The 27700-nt window shown below is 44.6% G+C and overlaps 1 long non-coding RNA gene across 2 annotated transcripts in view; it reads left to right on the top strand.

The window, feature by feature from the left end:
• The window catches only part of LOC117872085, a 33864-nt gene extending 13188 nt beyond the window's left edge, over positions 1-20676 (top strand). The window contains exons 1-3 of one of the 2 annotated variants that reach the window (XR_004644401.1): positions 16277-16442; positions 19557-19687; positions 20049-20676. This is a non-coding gene — a long non-coding RNA (uncharacterized LOC117872085). Of the gene's footprint in view, positions 1-16276; positions 16443-19556; positions 19688-20048 lie in introns of those variants that run through there. The other variant, XR_004644402.1, reaches the window with a different exon arrangement.
• Positions 20677-27700: the final 7024 nt, after the last annotated feature.

Genomic DNA, 27700 nt, shown 5'->3' with positions numbered 1-27700 from the left:
TTAATAGCATATTTCATAAGAGTCAGGGGTATATTAACATATAGGCCAAGGCCAGGTACAGCAGTAAAATAGAGGAGGGATAGTTCAGTGGTTTGAGCATTGGCCTGCTAAACACAGGGTTGTGACTTCACTCCTTGAGGGGGCCAGTTAGGGAGCTGGGGCAAAAATCTATCTGGGGATTGGTCCTGCTTTGAGCAGGGGGTTGGACTAGATGACCTTCTGAGGTCCCTTCCAACCCTGATATTCTATGATTCTATGACAATATCCAGTGCTCGAGAGAGAAAAGGAATATGCAGATGATTTCTTTTACATTTTTTCCAATTATCTTTTGATTTCACTCAGCTGTGTGTGTCAGTGTTGCCCACTGGCTGCTCTTTGATGGTTCTAACAGTGTGTCCAATACATTCTTCTTTATACTTGAAGTTCTATCTGGTTGCTGTGCCCCAGTAACAAGCTCCATCAGCAAGAGTAAGCATTTTTCAGCTCAGCAATCATTTTTATGGCAGAACGAAGAATTAGTCAGTCACTGGATGTCTTGACTAGATTCCAACATGGCTAATCTGTCAACATAAAATTACACCTGTAGTTTCAATTGATAGTTTACTTACTGTCCTAAGCTATTGTGCAGTATTGCTGTGCTCTGTTAAACAGTTGTTAAATTTCACCCCAGATGCTTAATTGCAGTGGTGAATGAAGCAATTCCTGTATATATTTGCTACCTCAGTTTGTCAAGCACTTAAGTGCTTCTTTTCATCTTGAAATAGCCTAAATGATAATATATGTTTATATAGCTCAAGATCCCCTGATGAATGCAGTTCTTCATAAATACTAAGGCCCAGATTTTTAAAGATGTTTAGGTGTTGCTGTGCTTGCCATTGCAATGCCCAATTGGTCTAGGAGCCTAAATCTCAGTTTCAAAAGGGATTTAGGCACTTGCCTGAATCAATTAGGTGTTGTGATGCTGAATGCAGCAATACCTAAATACCTTTAAACATCCGGGCCTAAATAATTAAGCCTCACAACAGTCCAGAGAGTTAGAAATTATCCTCAGCTTTTACAGATGAGTAAACTGAGGCTGCCTACAGTCAGACAGCAAATCAGCAGCAAAGAGTTCTGAAGTTCCCATTCTCAGTCTCAGACCATAGCAACTTGACAACATTGTCTCCCAAAGAGAAGATGACTGAAAACTATCCTTCCTGCCATCTACAACAGTCTGCAAGCTCCCTTACGAACTAAACTTCTGTAAGGTCTGAATAAGCACTGTGAGGAGACTCTAATTTGTATTCAGCCAATCGGTTTTTCATGTGCATCCACTCCAAGCTTCATCCAGTTTGTGTAATTGTCATCAAAGTTCCTACACTGATGTGATAATTTGTTATGTTTGCTGTTGAATACAATGCTGGTCCCAGAATACTGAGTGTTCCTCAATATCTTTATTGAGTAGCTCCTCAACAGGATGTGGCAGCAGAAAAAGTGGCATTATATTCTGGCCAGTATCACACTCAAATATCTGCAGGATATTTCTGTCATGGACATCTTTCTCTGGCTCTTTTTCACCCACCTCAGCCTTGCCATGACAAGTCACTGACAGCTCTGTTGTCATGTCTGCTGTGGGAATTTCCTCTTTCTGTGATTCATTCTCAGCAGTCACAATCAGGGCCTGGCAGTCCTGTGACCATCTTTACTGACATCTCCTTTTTTGATTTTTTCTTAGTATTTTCTATTTACTTCTTCTATCCCAAAGTCTTTATGAAAACTGTATTCTCCTGGGTCAAGGATTCTGCCATAACTTGGGTGCATTAAATTGTAATTTTACTCTCTTGGCTTCTTATATAATTTCCATATACTGTGCTACCTTTGATCCATTATCCTTTGCTCTCTCTTGGATTTTGCAGGTTTGGTTTTGTTTGGGGTGGGGGTTGTTTTTGTTTTTTTCCTATTCTCCAGGGGTAGCTCAGGTCTTCCAGTGAAATATGCCTAGAAAATTTTCTTTCCTGTTTCATACTTGTTTTGATTCAGAGTGAGGCCTGCCATCATCAGAATATTGCCTGCCTTGTCTCCCACAATGAGTATGAGGAGATTAAATCAGTATTCCTCACTCTTCTTTTAAAGTCCAGATGCCACACAAATCTGCTCAGAATGCCATATACATTTTGGTCATGCTGATTTATCAGTAAAGTTACAGTACTTGGGAGGCACTATGGAAACCATTAGCTCTATTGTCCCTGTTAATTTCCAGAGTCTTTATTACACCTCTACCCCGATATAACGCTGTCCTCGGAGGCCAAAAAATCTTACCGCATTATAGGTGAAACTGTGTTATATCGAACTTGCTTTGATTCCCTGGAGTGCGCAGCTCCCCCCACCCCACCCCCGGAGTGCTGCTTTACCGCGTTATATCCGAATTCGTGTTATATCGGGTCGCGTTGTATCGGGATAGAGGTGTATTTATTTATTTCTGCTGCTCTGGTCCCTTTAAGGCAGTATGCTCTCACTCTCTGTGCTCTTGTGGATATGGCCACTCCCTTTCTATTTCAAGGGCTCCTTGCTGCAGCTTTTAATTGAGGGTATTCTTTTGTGCTCTTTCCTGCTTTTTCTTTGTCTCCTCGTGTCTAGGCTGAAGTTTTTCCCTTCTCTCTCCCTGTTCAGCCCCAGCCTCCTCTGGGCATGTCCAGTGCATCGAGGTGAGGAACTCAAACTCCCTCCTCTCACACAGAAGAGTTTCCCTGACTCTTTTCTTCCTTCTGGAGATGGGGTCTGTCTTACCCTACATAGTGTGAGCAGAGAGAAACCAGGCCCCAAGGGTGAAATCCTCGCCCCACTGAAGTCAATGGGAATTTTGCTATTGACTTCAGTGGGGCCAGGATTCCACCTCAAGAGGCCTGCAGAGTGACCTCCTACACAAAGTCCCTCAATTTATTAGGTGACAAGTCCCTCCTACAACCTTATCCCTAGTTCACATTGGTACTCTACAAGTTCATCTCAATCTCCCAAAAACTAACTATGTATTTGAATAACAGTCTATGAAACAAGAGGCAGACAGATTTTGAATTTCTTACGCACAGGAGTTTGCTAGAGAAAGACAGTCTAGTGCTGTGGGCTCTGAAGAGAGAGCCAGGAATTCCTGGTTTCTAATCTCAGTTCTAACTCATTCTGTGGCCTTAAGCAAGTAACTGAACCTCCCGCTCTGTAAAATAAAACTTATTTTACTTAAAGTAAAACTTATATATGTTTTGGGGCTGTCAGGGTTGCCAACTGTCTCAATTTCTTCACGTGTCACGTGAGTTTGTCTGGGGCTTGAGCCAGTGGCCATGATGCAGAAAGCTCCAGCCCCCTGTGCATTTCAGCTCTCTTGGGAAAACCCCCTCCGATTGGTTGCCTCCCACAACTTGCCATACTGAGGAGGACCAGAGAGGACTGGTGCAGGAAGCAGGGAGAGCTCTCTCCCCCTTGCCTCAGGAGTGGGTGCCTCACAGGAGGGGAGGACGGAGCAGAAAGAGCCCGACAGCTCAAGGAGGCCCTGCTCCCTCCCCTTCACACCCCGTCTATGAGCAGCAGGATAGCTCTTCTGCTCCTCCCCCCATCCCTCTCTACAACACCCAGGCCATGTCTACACTACAACAGCACAGCTGTGGTGGTGCAGCTGTGCCATTGTAGCGCTGTGGCATAGATACTTCCTACATCAATGGAAGGGATTTTTCCATAGATGTGTAATTAATTCACCTCTCTGAGGGGTGGTAGCTAGGTTGATGGATGAATTCTTCCATTGACCCAGCCATGTTTATGTCAGGGATTAGGTTGGCCTAACTATGTCACACAGGGTGCAAATTTTTTAACAGCCCTGTGCAACATAGCTAAGCCAAGCTAATTTTCAAGTGTAAACCAGGCCCCAGCCTGGGAAGGGGCAGAGGGCAACCAGCTGCAGCCCCACCCCAAGCCTGAGAGATGAGAGTGAAGAACTCCAGGGGCTGTAGGAAGAGCAGAGGTGAGGCTGGGTTGTGTGGGGCAGAACAAATATGGGGGCAGAACTGATGGTGGCTGGGCAGATGTGGGGGCAGAATTGAGGGAAGAGCTGGAGGCACAGAATGAGGGGTGATGGAGGGCAAAACTAATTGCTGGGCAGCTGTGGGGGTGAGAGCTCCTGCAATGGGAGCCAAAGCATCTTTATAAATGTGGGCATGTTGGCAACACTATCAAACACACAAACACACACAAAAATCAAAAGACCAAAATGGAACATAATCTTTAAAACACACAAATCATGATTTTGGGGCATTCTCGAGATTTTTGGGGGGTCTGACATGATTTTTGAACCCTTGGAGTTGGCAATTCCAGAGTGTTGTGAGTATCAATGAATGTTTGTAAAGCACCTTGAAGAATAAAAGTTCTGTATACTGTAAGCATTATTGACCCAAATTCAGTACTGGTGTAGGCAAGTGCAACCAAGCTTCTTCAAGTGGCAACTGAATATTCCCATTTGTGAGATCAAAGTAGGAGCCACCCTAGCCATTTTACTGGCCAGGGCAGCAAATGTTTTCTGTGCCCTCCTTATGCCCCCCCACCCCCACCCAAAAAAAGCCAGACAGTCAGCTGAGGGAGAAAAAAATGGATGGCTAACCATCAGAGAAGCAAAAACGGCTTGCAAATCAGAGTGGAGGGGGAAAAAAGCCAAGCGGCATGGTGGTCCGGCACTGCTCACCCACTCCTAGAACCAGCCCTAGATCAAGGCATCTGCACCATGAGCATCCAGAATCTTCTGGAATGCAGTGTCTGTTAGGGCCACTCTCCCCATCCTGTCCTGTCCACCCCTCAGTTCCTTTCCAGCTACCGAAGGTGCCGCAAACTCAGATTGCACAGTGTCCTCGATGTGTTTCTCATAGTTTCCTCTCTTTTCTCTCTTTCTATGCCATTTTGAGACAAATTTGATTTTGGTTAGCCTGTCTGGTAGCCAGGTTTTTCTTTTAAAAGATAAGAGGAGATGCCCATCCCGCATGGGCTCTGTCTGGACTGCCAGCCACACGAGGGCAGCTTCACACATCCCTACTGACAGGGGAGGCTCCTAAGGCCCAGTCGATGAAGGTGGCACTGAATAAGGCCAATGTCAGCTTTGAAGATTGCCCCTCAGGAGCCTTGTAGGATGAGATTGGGAAGGAGAGGACAAGTGGACCCAATGGATACTGCTTTCCAGAAGACTCCAGCAGTTAATGTGCAGGCACCATGATCCCAGAAATGTGAATATACACAGGCTCATTTCAGAGAACTCTAGTTATAGGTAAGTAAGGTTCATTTGTCTTCAATGGAGTTATACCTGCTTATACCCAGTGGGTGAAATGTGGCCCATTGTGTTGCACTATTGGACAGGATGATGTCTGTTCTCTCCACAGATAGCATCATTGGCTCTTCCAATAGGTGCCTTTTGAAAACTGGAATAAATAATGAACAATACGTGGCCTCTAAGGGATGGTTGACGTTGAAGTTTGGATAACAAGATTCTGTTATTTTATTCCTTTGTATTTTTCTAAATGACAAAAAATGCAATAACCTACAGAGAAAAATATGCTTAAAATTGAAGGATTTGTGTCGACACATGGAACCAGGGATTAAACGTGAGGTGGCTGAGGTCATTCCATCTTGTAAACCAAATGTGTTTGTATATACATAGCATATGAACAAGTGCAAATTCCAGAGTCACATAAACATTATATTTCATTTGTGGATGTTGAAATAACAAAAAGGGCAGTGTCAAAAAGCTCTTCTCAACAGACAAGCTTTAAATGTATGTTAAGGGCTGATGTGACACTGAAATAATAACACAGAGTACATGGAAAGTGAGACTAAAAGCAATATTTATATTACCATTAATTTCTGATTTTTAAGGGGATTTTAAAGGTTGTCTTACCAAAGGCTGATTGGATTAGGAGAGTAGATTCTATCGCTTCCCCAAAGCTAGTTGATGCAAGGGTCCCAAAATGAATCAAATCTTTTACCGTATCAAATTCCCAACAGAGTCTAAAGTCATTTCTCACAGAAAAAAGATGTTTACTGCTTAAAGTTGATAAAGAACCATCAGAGTTTACACACTTTAAATTAAAGTTCTACAAATCCTATAAAAGAAAATTCCTCCAACCAAATTTGTCCCTCAAATCATTGGGATGCTCGTGACCTTCTCCTCTCCCATGTGTCTTTGCCATCTCACCTTCCTAGGAGGTCAGAACAAATAACTTTAGCAATTGGATTAATTTTGGCAAATACACATTTTTCAGCTAGAACCATGTTATTCATCATGACAAAAAACTCTCCTAAGAAGCCTGATCCAATCCGAATACGGAGACAGTGAAGAACTATGTTTGTGAGAGTATCTTGTCTTCTCAATAAGCTCTGTGCTTTCTGGGTGAAATTCTCCTATCAGACTAAGAGCTGTGGAAGGCCCACACTGCAACACACCTACCATTGTGCAGAACAGACTTTGTACAGCCCCACCATTGTGCAGAACTGCACATCCTCTGTATGTTGCAGAGCTGACCTGAAAAACCCAACATGGAGGAGGGTTTTTAAAAGGCAGACCTTGGGAGGAGCTGACACATAGGCACTAAATGTGCAACTAAGTGAATCCATTAGTCATCAATAGGAGGATGTGCAGGGATCACAGTCCCTATTCAAGCTCAGGTTCTGGAATAAGGACTGGGAGGGGACAGAGCAATGCCCAATGCCTTATCTATGGGTTGATGGACTATTCCATCCCCTACACAATTCCTCTTTATAAAGCCTCTTTACACAGCTTTGGTGCTGGGGATAGAGTGAATTCCACCTTTGTGTTTTTCAAGATTTATTCAACTTGAGCTTCATCAAATTTGGTCTAAATCAAGTAACTCTGGTGATAGTGTCTCTATGGTAGATATAGTTGTAATGCCTGTTATCCTAGACCACCTGATTATCCAAACTTCTTTAAAAGAACCTGCAAATGATCCATAATTTAAATTATCGGTAGTCATATTGTAAAGTGAGTCCTCGTATCTAACATTTTATAGAACATTACTGCGAGGCAATAATTAATAAGACTGCTTGTAAAATGAAAACTACATATTTGCTCATTTAGATTTCAAAGCCATTCGTCATCTTTGAAAATAAGAATTTGACATTGTTTTCCCTTCTTTGCCCAATGCACCTTTGGTATGCATATAATCAGTTCTAGTGTAGTCAGAAGCAAATTAAGATTTATTGGGGCCCTGGAAACAAAGAACATTTGGGTCCCCTACACCCTCCTCACTATGCGGCCCCACCCTCTGCTCCTCCCCTTCCCACTGAGGCCCCACCCCCTGGCCTGTCCAGAAGCTGGATCATGCTAATAGCCACCCAGGGAGCCCCGGCCCCTCTGGGGAGCCCCAGACCCATAGGCATAATTTCACTGCTATATTTGTGGGGGCAGCATGGTGGAGAATGCATGGGGGGGCATGTGTGCACACACACACACACACACAAAGATGCATGCACTGAACCCAATTCCCTGGGCTCACTGGCTCTCTCCCCCTGCCTGGAGTGGTAACTGAGCTGCTGGCATTGTGGGGGAGATGGGCTGGCTTAACAGGGGAGCCCCAGCCCTTCAGTCACCCCTCTGCCACCATGAGCCACCAGAGCGGGGTATGCCCCAGGCCAGCCTATAGCAAGGCTCCCCACAGTGCAGGCTGGGGCCCTCCCTGGGGCTACAGCACTGATCCTGGCCTGCGGGCTCTTCTGGACGGTGCCCCAGCTCCCACTGCCCATGACCGCCCAGAACCTGCGCCGTGGCGGATCTGCACAAGCCTTGGAGCCTTACCCAGGCAAAGGGGCCAGGGCCATGGCCAGGCGCAGACATGATGCAAGGGTTGTTGACACAGTCACCATGGAGACAAGCCCTGCTCCTCCTCCCAGGACCCTGCCACTGCCATAGCTGGCCTGTGGCCACCTGACAAAACACAATTCTCCTCCCCAAACTACGCTTATGCACCATCTGCCCCGGGTGGCTCGTCCCAGGGGGGCAGGGACACGGGCTAGGAGCTGCTCTCAGGTGGAGGGTCTGGGGCTCCCCATAGCGGCCTAGGCTCTCCGGGCGGCTTTTACCACAGCCTGGCTCCAGCTTTATGCCTGGCCAGGGGGTGTCCTGGGGGGTAGAGGAGGAGCAGGGGTGGGGCCATAGTTCCAGCACCAGTGATCCCCTCACTTATATACAGGTTCTGGTGCTCCTGTGGGGGCCCCCAAATTGGCCAGGACCCCTGAGCAGGGGCCCATGATCCGCCACTGTAGTCTGTCCTCTGTCAGGTAAATCAAAACTCGAACAATAGTATTACAACAAGTGGGATACTCAGAAATTCTCAAACAAAAAGAATGAGAGAGAAAGGGTCAGTCTAGATGATGAAAAAAGGTGCTTTATAAAATCATGTTAGCATAGGTTCTATCTAGATTAAAACATGATCAGCTAACATGACTTTAAAGGTGTTAAACTGCTTCTACACAAAGATTTAAGGTGTGATTCAACCTGTTTTAGTGAACATGAGTCAGCTAACATGGTTTAAAAACACCCTTTTTCCCCATTGTCTAGACAGGGCTAATGGGAACACGAAGCTAGGCTAGGCTGGGTTATACTAACAGTGAGGAGAGGCAGATGCAAACCAAAACAAAAGAGAATTTTAAATTTTTAGAACGTTATAAGGGAAAACTCAAATAGTGTACCAAGAGCATAAATAACATAGAACATTACCAAGTACTTACCTCTTATAATGATAAACTATAAGTTACCAACACATTAACCATTGCGAGCTTGTACATGCTACTCTTCCCTACACTGTGCAGCTAATATTAAATGTGTTGTTATTAACAAGAACAAAAGAGAATACTCAACAATATACTGTCGCTTGAGAGAAGAAGCAACTTTTCCTCTCCTTAGCTGTGTAAGTCCAGCTTCACTATTGCTGACCTGTTCTTTGCTTCTCTTTGGCTTGAAGTGCTCTTTAGTGTCAATGTTCCCGTGGCTCTATCCCTTTTTACTGAGCTTATCCACAAGCAGGGTTTCTACACCTACTTGTCCCTTACTTGTCCATTAGGCACCTTTGAACTGTATTCCTTCAATAGATGTTCAAACAGTCATTCTCTCTGTTCATGTACTTTAGGTCCTTTGTGGGTGGGTTTCTCATTTACTGTTTTCAGGATCTGTTTTCATCTAACACAGCTTTTTGATCAATTTCCTTTTTCACCAGTTATATTTCCTTTCAGTTTTTTCCATTGATACTCTCTCTCCGGTACATTTGTGGCTTTTATTTCCCTCTACTTCCCTTCTCTAATAGTGTCTGGTCACATACCCAGCTCTATTTTTTTCTGCTTCTCCTGATCTGAAACTTTTCTAATTTTCCTTCTTTCCTCCATCTCTCTTCCCAGTCCCTTACTTTTATTCTCCTGTTCTTCTTTTATTTTATCACCTCACCTCCTTCCCCAACTCTGCTTCATCTGGTAGCTCAGCATTTAGATTCTTCTTCTTCCCTCCTTCTTCTCTAACAGCTTTTTCCAGCTGCCCCCTTTGGGCGGATTCTAAACCCCGTTCCCAGCTGAAACTGCCTTCTCAGGGTACATCTGCACAGCAAAGAAAAACCCACGGCTGGCCCATGCCGGCCGACTGGGGTTCATAGGGCTTAGGATGCAGGACTGTTTCATTGCTGTGTAGACTTCCAGGCTTGGACTTGAGCCTGGGCTTTAGGTCCTGCAGGTTGGGAGGGTCCCAGAGTTCGGGCTCCAGTCTGAGCCCAGAAGTCTACCCAGTAATGAAACAGTCCCATAGGCGGAGCCCCATGAGCCTGAGTCACCTGGCACTGGCCAGTGGCTGCTTTTTCTTTGCTGTGTAGACATACCCTCATTGGCAGTCTTTCTCCCCAGGACAGCATTCTGTGCTCCTGCATCAGAATTGCAGCAGATGCTAGTGCCAGGGTCAGGGTAACTGGTAAAGGGAGAGAGAGCCTTTCACTTCTAAGTTATTGGTAGTAACCAAAAGTTGTTACCATCTGGTGGCTGTTCAGGGTCCATGTGAACAGAGTTGCTGTTGTGATGATTTGAGAATCTGTCTGTACAGGTTATGAATTGTGAACTCTGTATCTGTGTCAGACTAAATTCTCCATTCAGAATGTGCAGCTTTTTGCCTTCTCTATTGTCTGATTGCCTCCATTTTGGGCTGAAGTCCCAACATGTACAAATACAGGGCTGAATATAGAAAGTAACTGATTATAAGCACCCAACCCCTGGAAATGTATTCATGCCAGACATGGACAATGGGGAGTACTTTATGTTAACAATGATACTTAGACCTCACAAAGGTTATGCTAAAAAGCAGCTGCATTCTTAGAAAACCAGTTTAGCTTAACCCCCTGGAGAGCGGGAAATGGTAGGAGCAGTGGAAACTTACTAGCAACAGAACAAAGGTGACCATGAACAAGGGGCCAGACAGGAAGAAGGAAGTGGTCAAAGGAAAAGGAAGCAAGCTTACGTAGGCAGAAGGCTTCATGTTGCTGCCCACGAGCTATGCACTGAAGCAGAAGGATCTGGACAACCCAAGGGACTCTGACCGCAGCCCAAAACATGCCCTGGTATGGTGAGGAAACTGAGGCTGTGATATGCATGTAGTATTTATTGTTTTATATAATCTGTACTCTCCTGTGCTCTGTATCATTAAGTAAAAGAGCACAAATGTGTTACTCTGTCCAAAGTGTGTGAGTGTGTGTAACTGCTTCACAATTGCTATGTGCCCTGGAGAGAATTAAACTGTAACCAGAAGCTTCTCATCTTTGGGGTGGAGTTCTGGGAGCAGGTGAGTTCAAGTACGAGGGAGTTTGAAGTCGCCTTTGCACCAGCTGGTTCCAGCCCTCAGACATGGGTGCCAGATAGAAAGTCTGTGCCCTGGGAGTGTGCCTAGAGACCCCAAGATCGGGGCAGTGGCTAGACTATGTTCAGGCTCTGTAATCTTAAAATACCCAGGTGATCCAGACATAGGTGGCAGATGAACCCCCCGTCCCCCTTCAGGGAGGGTAGCCCGCCGGCCCCACCTCTTCCATCTGAGAACCTACCCCTGAGCCCTCCCTACCCACTATGGCCAGAGCCCTGAGCCCCCCGTGGCCCGTGCCACACTGGCTGGCCCACCCCATCCACACTGGCTCGCCCCATCCCCCAGGCTGGCCCAAGCTGCTCTGGGCTGTGCCAACTGACCTGAGCTGCCTTGACTGGTCCAGCCTCCAAGCTGCCCTGGGCTGCACCAGCTGGCCCAACTCCCATCAGCCAGCCCAAGCCACCACTGCCAGTCCCAGTTGAGCCTGGAGCTCAAGGCCGTGGTTGGAACTGAGCCCCCACCAGGACCACAGCCAAGGCCAGGGAAGGCTCAGACTTCCCTGGCCTGTGATACCCACTGTTCCTGGATCTAGGATCACAGAGGCTTGGATTCGTCTTACAGAAGTCCAGTGGGTGGCTGGAAGAATGCACCCTGCCAAATCAATGACACCGGTCAGAAGTGTTCACATGCATCACAAAAACCCCGTCACAATTGGAATTCTTGTTGGTATTTCAGGATAAAGCCAGGAGTTTAACAGGCCACGAGAACTATAGGAACCTTTCACCTCCAAAGCTGGTTCTGTAGACCATGGCTGAGGCCCCATTTGCAGAACTGTATGGGGAAGTGTCTACTGCTGCTGAATTTGATCTGTGTATAATCAGAAGACTAATTTTCTAGAGCAGTCTATCCAGCAACTTACACAAGCACTAAATCCAATGGGGGGGAACTTCGGTAGGAAAAAAAAAATTATACAATCAATCCATTTTCTTCAACATGTCAAACCATTTTCTTACCTCATATAATCAAAGAGAGAGTTCCAAGAATGCTGAAAAGAGTTTTTTATGCAATTTGTCACTTGAGACTTATATTCTCATTCCTTGAATTTAGCCAATCATTTTAGGGGTTGCAATATAGATAAAAACATCTTGTCTCCCTAACTGCACACAAATAACTCCACAACAAGGTAGGTATCCATTCTGATTCCAGACTCAATCTAACAATTTGACAGAACTCTACTTAAGTTTTTGAGTGATACGGTTTTACCCTTTTCTGCTATTAATGCATTTTATTATTTTGATTCTGTGATGCAAACTTTCTGCTAACATTACATTTTCATCAGCGTCTGCTAGCTGGCACTTCCGCCATTGGTTTTTTTATGGAAAGAAAGTCAGTAACAATTGTCACTCTAAGTAATAATAATATCTCGAATTATATAGCCCTTCTCATCAGTAGACCTAAAAGTGCTTCACAATCTCTAATATATGTATCATCACAACATCCCCAGTAGGTAGGGAAATATTATGATTCCCATTTTTACAGATAGGGAACTGAGGCACAGAGAGACTAAGTGATTTGTCCAGAGGTCTGTATGTAAAGCCTCTTTATCCTTCTTATTTTGATTCAGAAGAATGACTGGTATTATACCTTGATAAATGAGGACTAGTTGGAGTGATGAGCCAGAATAGGATCTGGCTCATTCATCTAGAGCTAACTCAGTTCTGCAGTTTTATCAGAAATTAAAAGAATGGAAATGTATTCTTGAAACTAGAGTAAAAAGATACCAGCATGACTCTGAATACAGACAGGGGGCAGATCTGTTGAATAAGAAGGTATCGGTTTCATTTTTCTGATTATAACCATAATTTAATGTAGCTAGATCTTTGGGGAAAACATTGTGGCAAATCTAAAGGTCCAGATTTACTCAACCTATACTCCAGTATTAGTAAAGAGCAGAAAATCCTGTGATAATACAAAGATATATTTTTTAAGTTTGGAGAGGGAATATGATTTATTTTAAAAGTGTGAAAGGACAATATTGTGGCTGAACTGATAAGACTCCCAATGCTGAAGTCTCCTAGCCTAGGGGATAGCTGTGAGGAATGCCAACTCGACAGAGAGACTGTAAAATAATATAAGCTTGAAGCAGCAGAGATGTTAAGTCTCTAAGAAGTCCCTTTCTGGAGATAAAATTTGGTACTGCAAGATGTATTGTGCTCCTTTTCAACCTCTTAGACTCAGGCCTTGCCTACACTACAGAGTTTTGTTGACAAAAGTTATGTTGACATTCAAAAAGCACTATAATAAAAACCGGTATTGCATATTCACACTCGCTCCCTCTGTTGGCACAGCGCATCCGCAGTTGGGGCACTATCATCTACAGTGTGAGCAATGCACAGTGGGTACCTATCCCACAGTCCAGCTCAACCCCTTCTGTCACTAGGTCTTGTGGGAAGGTGGAGCAGATCGCAGCACATCTTGGAACCAGGCTCAATGTCCCATGATGCACTGTTTTCTGTCACAGCATTCCATGGGCTTCCAGCTTTCTTTTGCAGTATTTTCAACAGCCCTTGTTTGCTGTATATCTCGGCATCTTTGTGAGAAGGAATGGATCCCACACTACTCTCCTATGCTCTGATAACTGTCATTAAGACATTGCAGATGGCAGTGCAGTTAATCACGAAGTCCCTAACTGAAGAACACTCCCAGTTGCCTGACATGCTGTATGATATGGATAGGAGCAACTTTAGATTGCTTTTGGCATTCACAGAACAGCTGCAGACAGTGGACCGTCGCTTTTGGGCTCAGGAAACAAGCACTGAATGGTGGGATTGTATCATCATGCAGGTTTGGGATGATGAGCAGTGGCTACAGAACTTTTGGAGGCAGAAAGCCACTTTCCTGGAACTGTGTGTGAAGCTCACCCCAGCACTACAGTGCAAGGACACCAGAATGAGAGCTGCCCTATCAGTAGAGAAGCATGTAGCAATCGCTATGTGGAAGCTGGCGACCCCAGACTGCTACCAGTCGGTTGCGAATCAAGTTGGAGTTGGGAAGTCGATTATTGAGGCTGTGTTAATGCAAGTGTGCAGGGCAATTAATCACATCCTCCTACGGAGGACTGTGACTATGGGAAATGTGCGTGAAATAGTGGATGGCTTTGCAGAAATGGGTCTCCCTAACTGTGGAGGGGCGATAGATGGTACACATATTCCAGTTTTGGCACCAGACCACCTTGTGACAGAGTACATTAATAGGAAGGGGTACTTCTCCATGGTGTTGCAGGCACTTGTTGCTCACCATGGGCGTTTCACTGACATCAATGTGGGGTAGTCTGGGAAGGTACATGACGCACGCATCTTCAGGAACACCAACCTATATAGACAGCTACAAGCAGGGACTTTCTTTCTAGACCAGAAGATTACAATGGGGGATGTTGAAATGCCCATAGTGATCTTGGGAGACCCTGCGTATCCCTTACAGCCATGGCTCATTAAACCTTACACACAAAACCTGGACAGTAGTAAGGAGCAGTTCAACAATAGGTTGAATAGGTGCCAGATGACAGTGGAATGTGTCTCTGTCAGATTAAAGGCGTGCTGGCGATGCCTTTATGTCAGGTTAGACCTCAATGAGGATAATATTCCCATGGTCAAAGCCACGTGTTGTATGTTGCATAATCTTTGTGAAGCTACGGGCGAAAGGTGTGCTCAGGGGTGGAGTGTTGAGGCAGACTGCTTGGCTGTTGATTTTGAGCAGCCAGATACCAGGGCTATCAGAGGGGCACAGAGGGGGGCAATTTGAATCAGGGAGGCTTTGAGGAAACACTTTGAAAATGAGAACTAGTAAATCTCTATGATTGGTGCTGCAATGTTACATTACATGTAGTTTTCCTAGGAAGCAATGGTGAAATTTGGGGCCTTACATTCCAGTAAGCAAATGATTAAACTGTCTGTCTATATATTGGTAGTGCCTGCTATCTCAATTTGTAGGAAACAAATAAAGATGAGTTACCATTCAAAAACTTTATTTTTATTGCACAAGAAACAACACACACCACACAAAGACACGTGGTGGAAACAAGGTACTAGGGAAGGGCAGACTTTCAGAGCTGTGTGTAGGTCCAGCTATCATTTTGAAAGTTGTCCAAGGGGGTGGAGTGAAGGGGAAACCAAGAAGTCCCAGAAAGCAGAAAGGACTGAGCAGGCGGAGTTTGGTGGGGGGGATATGGAAAAGAGTTCTGAATGTGCTGCAGGGGAGGGTGGGCATGCATCTGCTCAGTCTGAAGCATTATTAAAGACTTTAGCATCTGCATTTTCTCCTCCATGATGTTAATCATCCACTCAGTAGCATCCTTAAACTCCTGACTTTCTTTTCTGTCCTGCCTTTCGGCTTCCCTCCACTCTTTGTGTTCCCTTTTCTCTGCACTGGAGAGAAGTCCATTTTTGGGGACTTTTTCTTATACAGGTGCCTATTACCCCACATCCCCTGTCCCGTTTTTTCACAGTTGCTATCTGGTCACCCTACTGGAACATGTCTTCTTTGCTCCATCTTGGGCACTTTCTTATCTGGTGAAGATGCTCAGCCAGTGTGTATGGGGTGTTCCTCAAGGCCACATCTGCCAAAGCAGAAGGAACAATGCAGAGAAGCATGATTTGTTCACACACATAGCATTGAAACATTTCAGTGCAATATACCTCTGGTAACAGAACAATCACTTTCTCACTGACCCTTGGCAAGCCCACATCTTGGCGAACACCCAAAGCATGGTGAGTGTTGGCGGGGGGTGGGATGCTCTACATCGGGAAACGAGCATTCTGCAAGGATTGCGGTGAAGCTGACTACGGAAAAAATTCTAAAATTGTCCCACACTTTTCCACAGGCGGGGATCATTGTAGCAGATATCTCACTGCTGAGGATAAGCAGGAAAGCGAGGGTACATCTACTACACATTTCTGGCTTCCGCCCAGGTCCTTATGCTGCTCACCTGTGTGCTGCTTTGGTCCCTGCACAAATGATTGCCGAATGGCGCAGGCAAATTTCCTACAATGGGGGAAGGAACAAAGCAAGGATTGCAAGGATTGCCGAGTACCTCCAGGAAACTTTACAAGAGATCTCTCTGGAGGATTCCCGTGAGATGTCGACATACATCAACACCCTGTTCCATTGTACTGATTAGCTGCACAGGGAAATGTCCAACACACAGAAACACAGCTGGCCTTGTACGTTTCTGTATCCTGAACCCAGCTCTGCACTACACACACCACAGCCACTTACCAAGCGTCTCCTCTCCTGCTTCTTGTTTGCTGGAGAGCAACTGCTAAGACTGGCTGGACACCTCCAGAGTGGTAAACAATTCCTGGCTGCATGCCTCACCAGGCAACCCCACTGGGAGCTGCACATCATTGTCTAACTCCACCTCTTCATCAATGACTTCGTCCTCCAGGTTAGGTCCTCTTTCTGCTGCCTCCAGGCCCACCGAAGTATCCACTGGGCTCTTGGCAGTGGAGGTGCAGTTGCCATCGAGGATAGCATCCAGCTCCTTATAGAACTAGCAGGTCTCTGGTGCAGCACCAGAGTGACAGTTTGCATCCCTCACCTTATGGTATGTCTGCCTCAATTCCTTTATCTTTGCTCTCCAGTGCAGCGTGTCCCAATCATAGCCCTTTTCACACAGGCCTTGAGAAATTTGCCCGTCAGTATCAAAATTCCTACAGCTCAAACACAGCTGGGACTGCACAACCATACTGAGACAGACCAAAAGTCCATCTAGCCCAGTATCCTATCTTCCGACAGTGGCCAATGCCAGGTGCCCCAGAGGGAAAAGAGAAGACTGAGAGGGGACATGATACCACTTTTCAAATACGTAAAAGGGAGGAGGGAGAAAAAATGTTCTTCTTAACCTCTGAGAATAAGACAAGAAGTAATGGGCTTAAATTGCAGCAAGGGAGGTTTAGGTTGGACATTAGGAAAAACTTGCTAACTGTCAGGGTGGTTAAGCACTGGAATAAATTGCCTAGGGAGGTTGTGGAATCTCCATCATTGGGGATTTTTAAGAGCAGGGTAGACAAACACTTGTCAGGAATTGTCTAGATAATACTTAGTCCTGCCATGAGTGGAGGGGACTGGACTAGATGACCTCTTGAGATCCCTTCCAGTCCTATGATTCTATGTGCGGAGTGAATTTTGTTATGTGCACCAATATGGAGGTGAGGTGTGACACATCACCTCCGCATTGATGCACATAAGAAAATGCATGTGGTGGGGCTGAGGGGTTCAGAGTGTGGGAGGGGGCTCAGGGCTGAGGCAGAGGGTTGGGATGCATGGGTGTGAGGGCTCCAGTTGGAGGTGCAGGCTCTGGGGTGGGGCTGGGGATGAGGGGTTTGGGGTGCATGCTGCCCTGGGGCTATGACAGGGAGAGAGACTCCCCCCACCTCTCTCTCCCTGCAGCAGCACCTATGCTGGGGGGGAGAGGCGCCTCTCCCCGCTGCGGCAGCTCTGGGGCTGGGATCGCAGGATAGGTGCCCCTCCCCCTCCCCCAGCAGGTCCAGGCCGGGGCTCTGTTTGGGCCGGGGGAGGGGCTCCTGTGGCAGAGCCAGGGGTTGAGCAGTGAGCACCCCCCGGCACATTGGAAAGTTGGCGCCTGTAGCTCCAGCCCCGGAGTCAATGCCTATACAAGGAGCCGCATATTAACTTCTGAAGGGCCGTATGGGCTCCGGAGCCACAGGTTGGCCACCCCTGGACTAGAGTGATGCACAGGGCAGGCAGACACGTTGCAGGCCTCACCATGCAGCCCTCCTCATGTATTAAGATCCTAAACAATTTTAACACAGCCAAACAGATAATTGCATTGTTCACATTTTGTAAAATAGATTCATTGCCAGGCTCAGACCATGTGTGCCAAATTTCAGCCTAGAGTACACTTTTATGGCTGAGTTATAAAAGCCTGAAAGTAGTGGATTGTAATGCTGACAGCCTTAGCTACAACAGCTAACAGTACATCTATGATAGTTTATTTACCTCTAGCAAAGACACCATATAAGAAAAGTTGAATAATGTATTCAGACTATTACAGATCATTTCATCAGGAAAACTCATGTATGATTTTATTTGGTAGGTTAAAACTGCAGTTTATATATTGATTGAGCAAAACAGGAACAATCTGTGATTCTATGCATCATGGAATTAAAAATTCACTCATAACGAAGTTCCTCTAATAGTTAAACTAAAAATGAAGACAGAATAAAAATCTTATAGGAGAAAAAAACATTCAGAAAGAATAGAAAACAATAAAATGAAATAAGCAAAACTACAGCTAGATACAAAATGCCTAGGGCCATTTTGAAAGGTAGGTGTGACTATATATAAATATGAATGTTGTATACATATATTAGCTGCTTGTTCTTCTTTTTATTTAAGTTACATAGAGTGGAGACCACAGAAATAATCTGCTGTGTCATGACTTCTGCAGAGTTGAACAGGAATTCAAAAGCAATGGGCTAGCAATTTTAAAACAATAAGCCAACCATTCATAGCTATTCTAAATAGAACAGACCAACCATTATTGCTATTGATTGGCCAGTCGCTGTTGATGACTTTAAGAAAATATCAACATTGTGGTGCAGAAATTGCTTGAGCAAGCTCTCTGTAGATTGCTGTTGTACAGGGACTAGTGTTTGTGATTTGGCAACGGTGCACTATGACCACCCTGATAGTCCATTACAAATCTGGGATTGGCAAAATCCACTAAAAAATAAACCTAATAATTCTGAGAAGTGGTTTTTCAAGCATAACTGTTTCTTCTGGCTGAAATACATTCAACTTTGTAGGGCAGAAGACAAATAGGTCAATTCACGTAAAGTGCTCTGTTTTTTTCATACTTTATAAACTGAAGTGACAGCGGTTTAATATTACAGGCCAGATTTTGACACCCTTATTCCAGTTTAGTAGCACCCCACTGTATGAACAGTCTGTTGACTTCAGTGGAACTACTCCTGGAGTAAAGTACTGTTCAACCTGAGTAAGGGTATCAGGGTCTGGCCCTATGTAGTCAGTTATCTACTGTTGGATTCAAGTGCATGCTGTTATAATTTATAAAGGGTGTACACCATATGGAGAAATTACCAGAAAACAGCCAATGAGAAGTTTACAGGCTCTACATTGAACCCAACTAAAACAATTTTATAAATTAGTATTTCTGGTTTTTTTTGGCATTTGCTGAAATAAAAAAAAAATCAAGGCTATTTTTGAAGTCTTTACATGATGAGATAAAGCAACATTTTTGGGCACCTTCTCAGCACTTCCTAGCATTACTCCCATGGACTGTTCCTCTGGGCAAATGTCCCACACACCTTATTGGGTGTGGAAAATGTTCATTTATGCTCAATATACATTGCTCCACAGTTCTATTTCATTTTTGCTCCTTTTTTGCTTATACCTTTGAATCAAACTGACAACTACTAGCCTTATTTTCCTGTTTTTCTTCAAATAGCTTGTTTATTTCTGCACCTACAAAGCAAATGCATTATTTGCTCTATAATTCGATGTCTGCCTATTTTCACTCCAAGGTTGATTTGGTATTTCCCTTACAAACCTCAATTGTTGTCATTAAATATCTTGGCCATTTCAACTCTCATTGGACTAAAATTTGGCAAACAAATCCTTGGCTTGGATTGCAAATTGTTTTATTAAAATTTCTTTCTTTTTACAGCTAATATAGGGCCACTTCTTCTCTGAGTAATCCCCACTCCAATCCTACATCTCCTGAGAATTCCTACTATGAAGGTGAATCATGCTGGAAGGAACAGACTTGGAACTGCTGCTGATTCCCCCTATAAACACTTAAAAGAAGTGAGTTCAGAGCTACACAAATGTAATTTGGACTTCGTTTCAGATGCTTTTAAAAAAAGCAAATATCTATACTAAAAAAAGCTTATTAAAATATATATAATTTTTGCAGGCACCTTTCTTATGGAGTAAACCCTTTTGGTGTTTTAGAAAAATGTGTTTTAAATAATTGAACTATTTCAATTAGTTACTGTGAATAACCAGTTACATTGTAGAACAAGGTTTTGTTTTGAAGCAATAGTGACATCACAAACAAGTCTGTTAATTGTAACACACCCATTGATTCCAATAGGCTTTGGGTCAGGCCCTAGAAAACAAATTAAGTAGTAACCTCTTTTATTCTTTCATGACATTGCCTCTGTAGATCCCCACTGAATATACTAGCAACTAGTGGCAATCCTCAAGAGGAGGACTGAGGAGGAGGACTCATGTGAAAAGTGACTGACACACTGCTCTTCCAAATGGAACATCCATTCTGATCTGGACTTGGTATGGACAAAATAATACTTTGCAAATGTATGATCTGAGCACCAAGTAGCAGCCAGCAGATCTCAGTGAACAAATGCTGCAGAAGCTGCCAGTTTCGCCCAAATCCCAATAGTAGAAGAGGTTTGAGTCAAAGGTACAGTTACTTCATCAAGATCATATCCTGTCTTGATCCATTCAGATCGCATCTGGACTAAAACTGATAGGCCCTTACCTCTTCCACCAAAAGCCCCAAACCATTTTGAGGCCTTTTTAAAAGGCTTTGTCCTATTGAGGAATTAACAGAGAGCCCTTTTAATATGCAAGGTGTACAGATTAAGGTGGATTGCAAAATCAGGAGGCTTAGAAAATACTGGTCAAAAAGGTCTGATTTAAATGAAAATCCATGGCCTCTATAGTCAAGATTCTGGGATGAGATCTTAAGAGTACTTCATCCTTGTGAAAATGTGTATAAGGAGGCTCTGCAACAAAGCCCACAGTTCTGAAATGCTCCTCAGAGATGCTCCATGCTCTAGTCACAAGGGAAAAAAACCTTCAATGACAGAAGTAGAAGTCAAGAACATCAAGAGGAGCCTCCACGAACCTTGTAAGAACCAAGCTTTCAATCCCTTGGATCACCGGGTTTTAGCTTTGAATATACATTCAAACCCTTAATATACTGTTTGTATGACAAAAGACCAAACTGCTTTGTTTTGCCCATGTACATGCAAAGTATCATCTGGTTGGATCCCAGGGTGATCCTAAATCAGTGAAAGACAAAGAAAATTCTAAAATGGCTGTAAAAGGACAAGAGACTGGAGTCATCTCGAAGTTCTCCAGACCAAATCTTTTAACCATTTCCATTTACAGACATGTGACTATCTGATGGAATATTTTTGTGATTCCACAAGCACAGCAGCAACTTTCACTGAGAAATAGAAGTATTCCCTTTTTAATAAGCTATCAACCAAGCGATCAGATAAAGAGATTTCTAGTCTGGGTGAAGCATCTGACCTTTCTGCTGGGGCAAGAGATCTGGGCACAGGCAAAGACAAAGGATTCATCATCATGCAAGAACAAGGGGACACCCAATGGAATTAAAAAGCATCCATTTTAAATGATAAAAGGAAATACTTTTATTATCTAATGATAATTAAGCTTGGGAACTTACTGTCACAAGATGTTACTGAGGTATAGATTTTAGTAGGGTTTTAAAAAAGATTAGGCATTTCTATAAATATTAAGGATATCCAAGTTACATTAGATAGGATAAAAGAAATCAGAAGGCATATGAAGACTCATGCTTCAAGTACTAACTGTCTGAAATTAGGAAGAAATCCGCATAAGCATGTTATTGCATAATTTTCTATTATGAGGTTCTATGTCATCCTCTGAAGCATCTAGGATTGATCACTATCAAAGAGAAGATACTGAACTAGGTGGCCTATTGATCTGATCCAACATCACAATTCCTATTTTCCTATGCCACTGAATTCAACACAAGGCACTTCAGTAGATTTTTTTGCTAGCAAGATGGCCACTACTAAGAATACAACTCAAAATTGCATTTTATAAATAAATGAAAAGATATTTCCAAGTTAATTTCAAAGTTTATTTGTGATATTCCTTATCTTTTCTGAACTTTCAAACTACTGCACTAAAAACTGCTAAAGATTTGGGTGACGTTCACTCAGGGGTGAAAGTAAGCCAGTATGGACCGGTACAGCATACCAGTAAAAAGTGGCCGCCAGTACTGTCCCGTACTCAGCTGATGGCAGCGCTTTAACGTCGTTGCCCCCTTTGCCCCCTGGGCGGCTGACCGGAAGGGCAGGGGGGAGGGGACAAAAGGAGCAGCTGTCCCGGGGCCGCGATTTAACAGGGCCTGGGGCTCCAACCACTGCTGCCTCTACCACAGCAGCGGCCAGAGTCCCGGGCCCTTTAAATCACCGCTGGAGCCCCGGGTGGTGCGGGCCAGGCAGTGTGGATGGGCTGGCTGGGGGATGCTGATCCTCAGCCCTGCCCCTTCTGCCTGAGGCCCCGCCCTTTCCGGGGACGGAGCTGGCCCCCATACCAGTAAGTGCTTAATGTTACTTTCACCCCTGCATCCACTGGTTCTTCTCCCTAACTGGGTGTATCAAAATAGCATCCAATCAGCAGAGGGAGCACACATAATAGGAACAAACCATTGCTAAGTGTGAGATGCAGTGAAGTGGTGAAGAGAAAACAAAAAGATCTGTCTAGGAGCAGCTGATTCACCACAGCCAGATAGAATTTAAAATCTGACACTAGAGAAGAGAAATAAAATCCACAAAAATAAACTAAGTACTTGGCTTACAGAGAGCCAGGGGTGGAGTAGGGTAGAGTTGCCCAAAGAGGGGAAGTTAAAAGTTAAGGGTCAAACCCAGCCAACAATAAGATGTCCTCAGGGCGTGTCTACAACTCAGAAAGCTATGGAAAGGTAAATCCCAATCTCTCCAACTCAGCTTGGGATAGCCAAGGAGCTGCTCAAGAAGGAGAGCTCATGTGTATCTGTGTCACACACTGAGGTGTAGGCAGTGTGACCTAGTGGTCAGAGCAGGAGTCTGACCTAGTGGTCAGAGCAGAATCACAGTCATGGTCAGGAGACAAACCAATGGTTGGAGTCAGGAGCTGGAACAGAACCAAAGAGCAAAGCTGGAGTTGCAATCAAGAGACGAGCTGAGCTCATTTGGTTGCTAGGCGAATAAGCCTGGAGGCAGCTGAGTTCCTGACAATACCCCCTTCCCAAGGGCTCCTCCTAGGGACCCTTGGTCCTGGCTTGTGAGAATATCTTTGGTGACATTCCCATAGGAGATAGGGAGCGTAAACATTTTCTTCTGGTGCCCAGGACCTCTCTTCTCGCCTGTACCCCTTCCAGTGTGTCAGATGCTGGAGCTTCCCCCAGAGCCTTTGGAGTTGAAAACCTGATGGACTTTTATTCCTCCTGTCCATGGACAATTAAAGAGGGTGGAGAAGTGTTTACCCAGTCAGGGAAGGGGTTGTTGATGAACGGTTTAAGGAGAGAAACATAGAAGTCAGGGTGAATCTTGAGGGATTCTAGCAGTTGAAACTTTAAGGTCACTGAGTTTATTTGTTCAATATTCTGAAAAGGACCCAGGTATTAGTGGACAAGCGTGGCCAAAAGATGGCCCATTCTCAGGTTTTGAGTCAAGAGTCTATCCCCTACTCCAAGGTTAGGGATGGCTTGTCACCTTCAGTCGGCTTATATGTTTCTTTAGTGGCAAGTAAGTGCTCCTTGAGTCCCTGGTGTGTTTGCTGGAGGTAGTCGACTAAGTCTGTAGCCACTGGAACAGTGGAGCCTTTGGGCAGATCTGGATGGAATTGAGGATGAAAACCAAAATTTGTGAAGAATGGGGTCTGTTGAGTTGAAGCATGTGTTGAATAGTTGTATGTGAACTCAGCGAAACAGAGCAATGGAAGCCAATCATCATATGGGAATCCAGGAAACAGCAGAGGTACTGCTCCAGGATCTGAATTACTTTCAGTTTGGCCAATTGCCTGCGGATGGTAGGCTATCGAGGTGAGGGGGTTGGTGCCAAGAAAGGCAGAGAAATTCCTGCCAGAACCAAGAAATGAACTGAGGGTATCGAACCAAAATGATGCATGGTAGCAGAAGATATGTTCAAGGAAGGCTTGCACAGTTCCATGGGCAGATGGAACACTGTGGCAGGGAATAAAATGGGCCATCTTGGCTAGGAGGTCAGGATAACTGAGTGTCCTTGGGAGCATGGTTACTCAACAGTAAAGTCCATTGAGAGGATGGAGAAAGGACATGGAGGTGTGTGAGGGTGCTGAAGGAGGTTCACAGGCTTGGCTCGCAGTTTTTTCATATGGGCACAGAGGTCACAAGACCTAATATAGATTTAAATACTAGTTTGTAGGGTTTGCCACCAGAAGTACATATTGATCAGGTTCCAGATTGCAAACTGGCTGGGCAAATCATGGCATAACCATAGCACCTGAAACCAGGAGCTGCCCTTGGGAATGTAGAGACAATCCCTGTTAAAAAGGAGGCCTTGTTGTAGATGAAAACTTGAATCCAAGGAAGCACTGCTGGTTCTTAGGATTTGGTAGATTGGGGCTTCAAATAGGTCACAGCCTCATTCCAGTGGGTGTCTGTGGCCAGCCATTAAAATTCTGCTGAATATTTGGCATTGGACCTGGCAACCTGCCAGATGGCATAGAGACTAGCATCTGCGGTACATTCTTGATTAGGGTTGTTGAAGATGTCCACCACTGTCTGTACAAAGCTCTTGAAGTGTTCAAGGAGAGAACTGGACCCTTCCAGGATCAGGAACGCCCACTTCAGGGCTTCTCTGGTGACAATGCTAAATATTAATCCTACTTGGGACTGATCTGTGGGATATGACTGTGGCACTGACACAAACTGGAAACAACACTGGTTAAGGAACCCATAAAACTTGGCATAATCCACATTGAACTTATAGAGTAGGGGCAACTTGGGCTCAGGGACAATGGATAAGAGAGCTGGGGGGACAAAAGACAGTGCCTGGATTTGTATTGGACTTGGAGAACCATAGTGAGGCAACATTAGCCTGCAGTTTCGCAGGACCTCAACAACATCTGAGAAGGTGGGTTGAGCTCCTGCTCTGACCATACTGGAGGGGAGTCTGGCCTAGTGCTCAAAGCAGAATCAGAGGGCAGAACCAGAGTTGTGGTCATGAGACAAGTCAATGGTCAGAGCCAGGAATCAGGAGCCAGAACAGAACCAAAGGGCAGAGCTGAAGTCCTGGTCAGGAGACAAGCCAGTGGTCAGAGCCAGGAGTCAGAAATCAGTTCAGAGGTAGGCAAGGACTAGGTCTGGAACAGAGCAGGCAAAGGTTGGAGTAAGGGCCGGGCAGGAAACAGGTATGGCAGAGCTGCGGCTGCAGAATGCATTGAGCAGCCACTGTGCTGCTATTGCTACAACACTTAAATGGTGATCTGTTGGCTCTTCTGACCAATCAGGGAGCACAGTCACTTAGTGAGGGTTTATTGGGCACAGACGAGCTCATTTGTTTGCTAGGTGGCCAAGCCCAAAGGCAGCTGAGTTCCTGACAAATTGAGCTCTCTGTCTCCAACATGCCACTCACCCTGTGCTGGACTGTTCCCCCATTGACACTATCGAATTTGTGAGTTCCGACTGTCCTAGACCTCAATTTGTTCAACTTGCATTTCTCCGTGGTGGGGTAGGAAAAACAGGAGAAAGACCTGATCACCATCAGATGGCAGCAGGCCCAGCCCTAGGTGTTTTGGTTTACTAGAATGGAAAACTTTTTTAGTGCCCTCAAAACCTTATTTGGTACTCCCAGAAGTTGGCTGCCCTGATCACCTGCGCCCAAGGCTGGCCCTGGATGGCAGGGAGGAGTACGGCAGGAAATAAACTATTTCCCAGTGACTCTGCTGCTGGCAGTGCGGAGAGGAATACTCACACACTTCTGAGAGGAAGAGCTCGCCTCATAATTTCAAGCTTTTATGGGAAAGGTGATCACAGTCTTAAGAACTGGACGCCAGCTTCTGGGCTGACAACTCAATTTCTGAGCCACTAGCAAGGGAAGAGGTGCTTTGGGCTGTGGCCCATTTTGAATTTCTTCCTATCTAACATTGGAAAAGCTGCCCCATATATTAGTGCATGAGGAGGGGTGACATTATTCTTGTGACCTTTATTGCAATATATGGCCATTGGGCTGGGTAGCATGGCATCTGATTGCTCTCCTGGTAGGGAGTTATGATGTGTAACCATAGCTAAATAAATTTGCATTCCTCAGTCATGACCAAAGGATAATGAGGAAAGTGCCATCTCAGGAGTGCAAATAGCCTCTGCAGGTGCTGGATATCTGCAGCTCCCTTGGCTTCTCAGTCCACTAGCTGAAGAGGAAAATTTTTGCTGGCTATGTCACCATATTTTTTCAAAGACAGAATTTTGGTTCTACATTTTGATGGTGCAAGCAACCCAGGGAATTTTATGATGAACAAATACTACCTTTGTAAATGTTAGCTGTGGTCATTGTTGACATCACAAGTGGCCTTGCTCTTATGGTTACAACAATATCATTAGAACTCCTTGAAGTACATATAAGCTGTGTCAATTATCTGGGTAGCCTCCTCTATATAAAACACAAATACTTTTCCAAGTATAGATCTATAAATATGTATAATTGATTTTATCATGTGTCATGCACATAAACTATATGAATAAAGCCACATGACTCTGTAAAGCTAACTTTTACTGAAAATTTAACAAAGCAAGTTATTTTTAGTACATGCAGATCATAAGTGGACATTTTACAGAAAAAGTTAGTTGTACTTTCTGGTAGTAATTACCTCCCACAAATATGACTCACTTCTGCAGTTTAAATGCAATGGTTTGGTGTCCCAAAATCAACAGTTTTATAAATAAATCTCTGAATCACAGACTGAATGCCTGAAGTGTTTAAATATTTCTTACTGGTCTGGGAAGAGTTTTCTGTTTAGGCTTTTACTTCATAACAAATTCCCAGGGAACAGTACTGATACTTAAAATAGGTAAACATAGATAAAATAGGTAGGCTGCAGTGAGATTTATATAAGGATCATGTAACTAAGTTTTCTGACTCTTTTATCGTTCTGTTAACATCAGCCAGGACTTCAAAGTTGGATGTGAATAGGACCTAAGATGGAATTAATTTTCCTGTTTCACTGCATCCATTTTGTAAAAATAATATTTGAATCAGACTTTTTTTGAGGTATGGCAGAACAAATGGAGTTGTGTGGGACCATTCAGGAATCTCATGGGGAGGCAGGCAGATCACTTCAGTAAATAAATGCTGACTGTATCAGTTAAGAATGTTAATGAAAGAACAGGCCTCTCCAGAAGAAGCCAACTGACTATACTTTTAAAATGCTAAAGAAAAAAAAGTCCTCCTTTGGACTTCAAATAACTGAATTCTAACTATCTAACATAAAAATGACAATACTATCTTTTTTATATAAGATATCAATAGAGTCTGACACCATCCACAGATCTAAGGTTGATAGTTTTGTAATATTTTAAAACTGGACACTCCAGCAAGAGTGGCGGAACTTCCCCTGTCTCACCTCTTCTTCCCGAGGCCCTTTTCTGCCACGCCTCTTTTCCCCACGGTCCCGCCTCTGCCCCCAAGGCCCTGCCCCGCCCTTCCCCTGAAGCCCCGCCCCCCTGTTCGCTCCTCTTCCCCTCTCCCCCGCCCACCTAGGTCAGGAGGGACTTGCCTGCAGAGTCGGGGCTGGGAGCTGCAACTGCCCAACGCAGATAGGAGGCGGTCCTAGCTGAGTAGAGGCTGGCATGGGTGATGACCCAGTGCCTCCCTACCTACCCAACCCGCAGTAATCGGTCTTTGGGTATCCAGTCAGTATATCTGACCAGACACTGTCAACCAGACTTTTCAGTTGAACACTGGGCACCTGGCCACCCCACATAGATCTATATTAATTTATATGTTTATGTCCTGAAATTTTACTATAAAAAATGTTCTGAAAGAGGGTCTTATACTG

Source organism: Trachemys scripta, chromosome 2, assembly GCF_013100865.1.
Source record: "Trachemys scripta elegans isolate TJP31775 chromosome 2, CAS_Tse_1.0, whole genome shotgun sequence".
In the NCBI taxonomy this organism is placed as follows: Eukaryota; Metazoa; Chordata; order Testudines; family Emydidae; genus Trachemys; species Trachemys scripta.
Note: the sequence above shows the minus strand (reverse complement) of the source record. Positions and strands in the feature narration are given on the sequence as shown.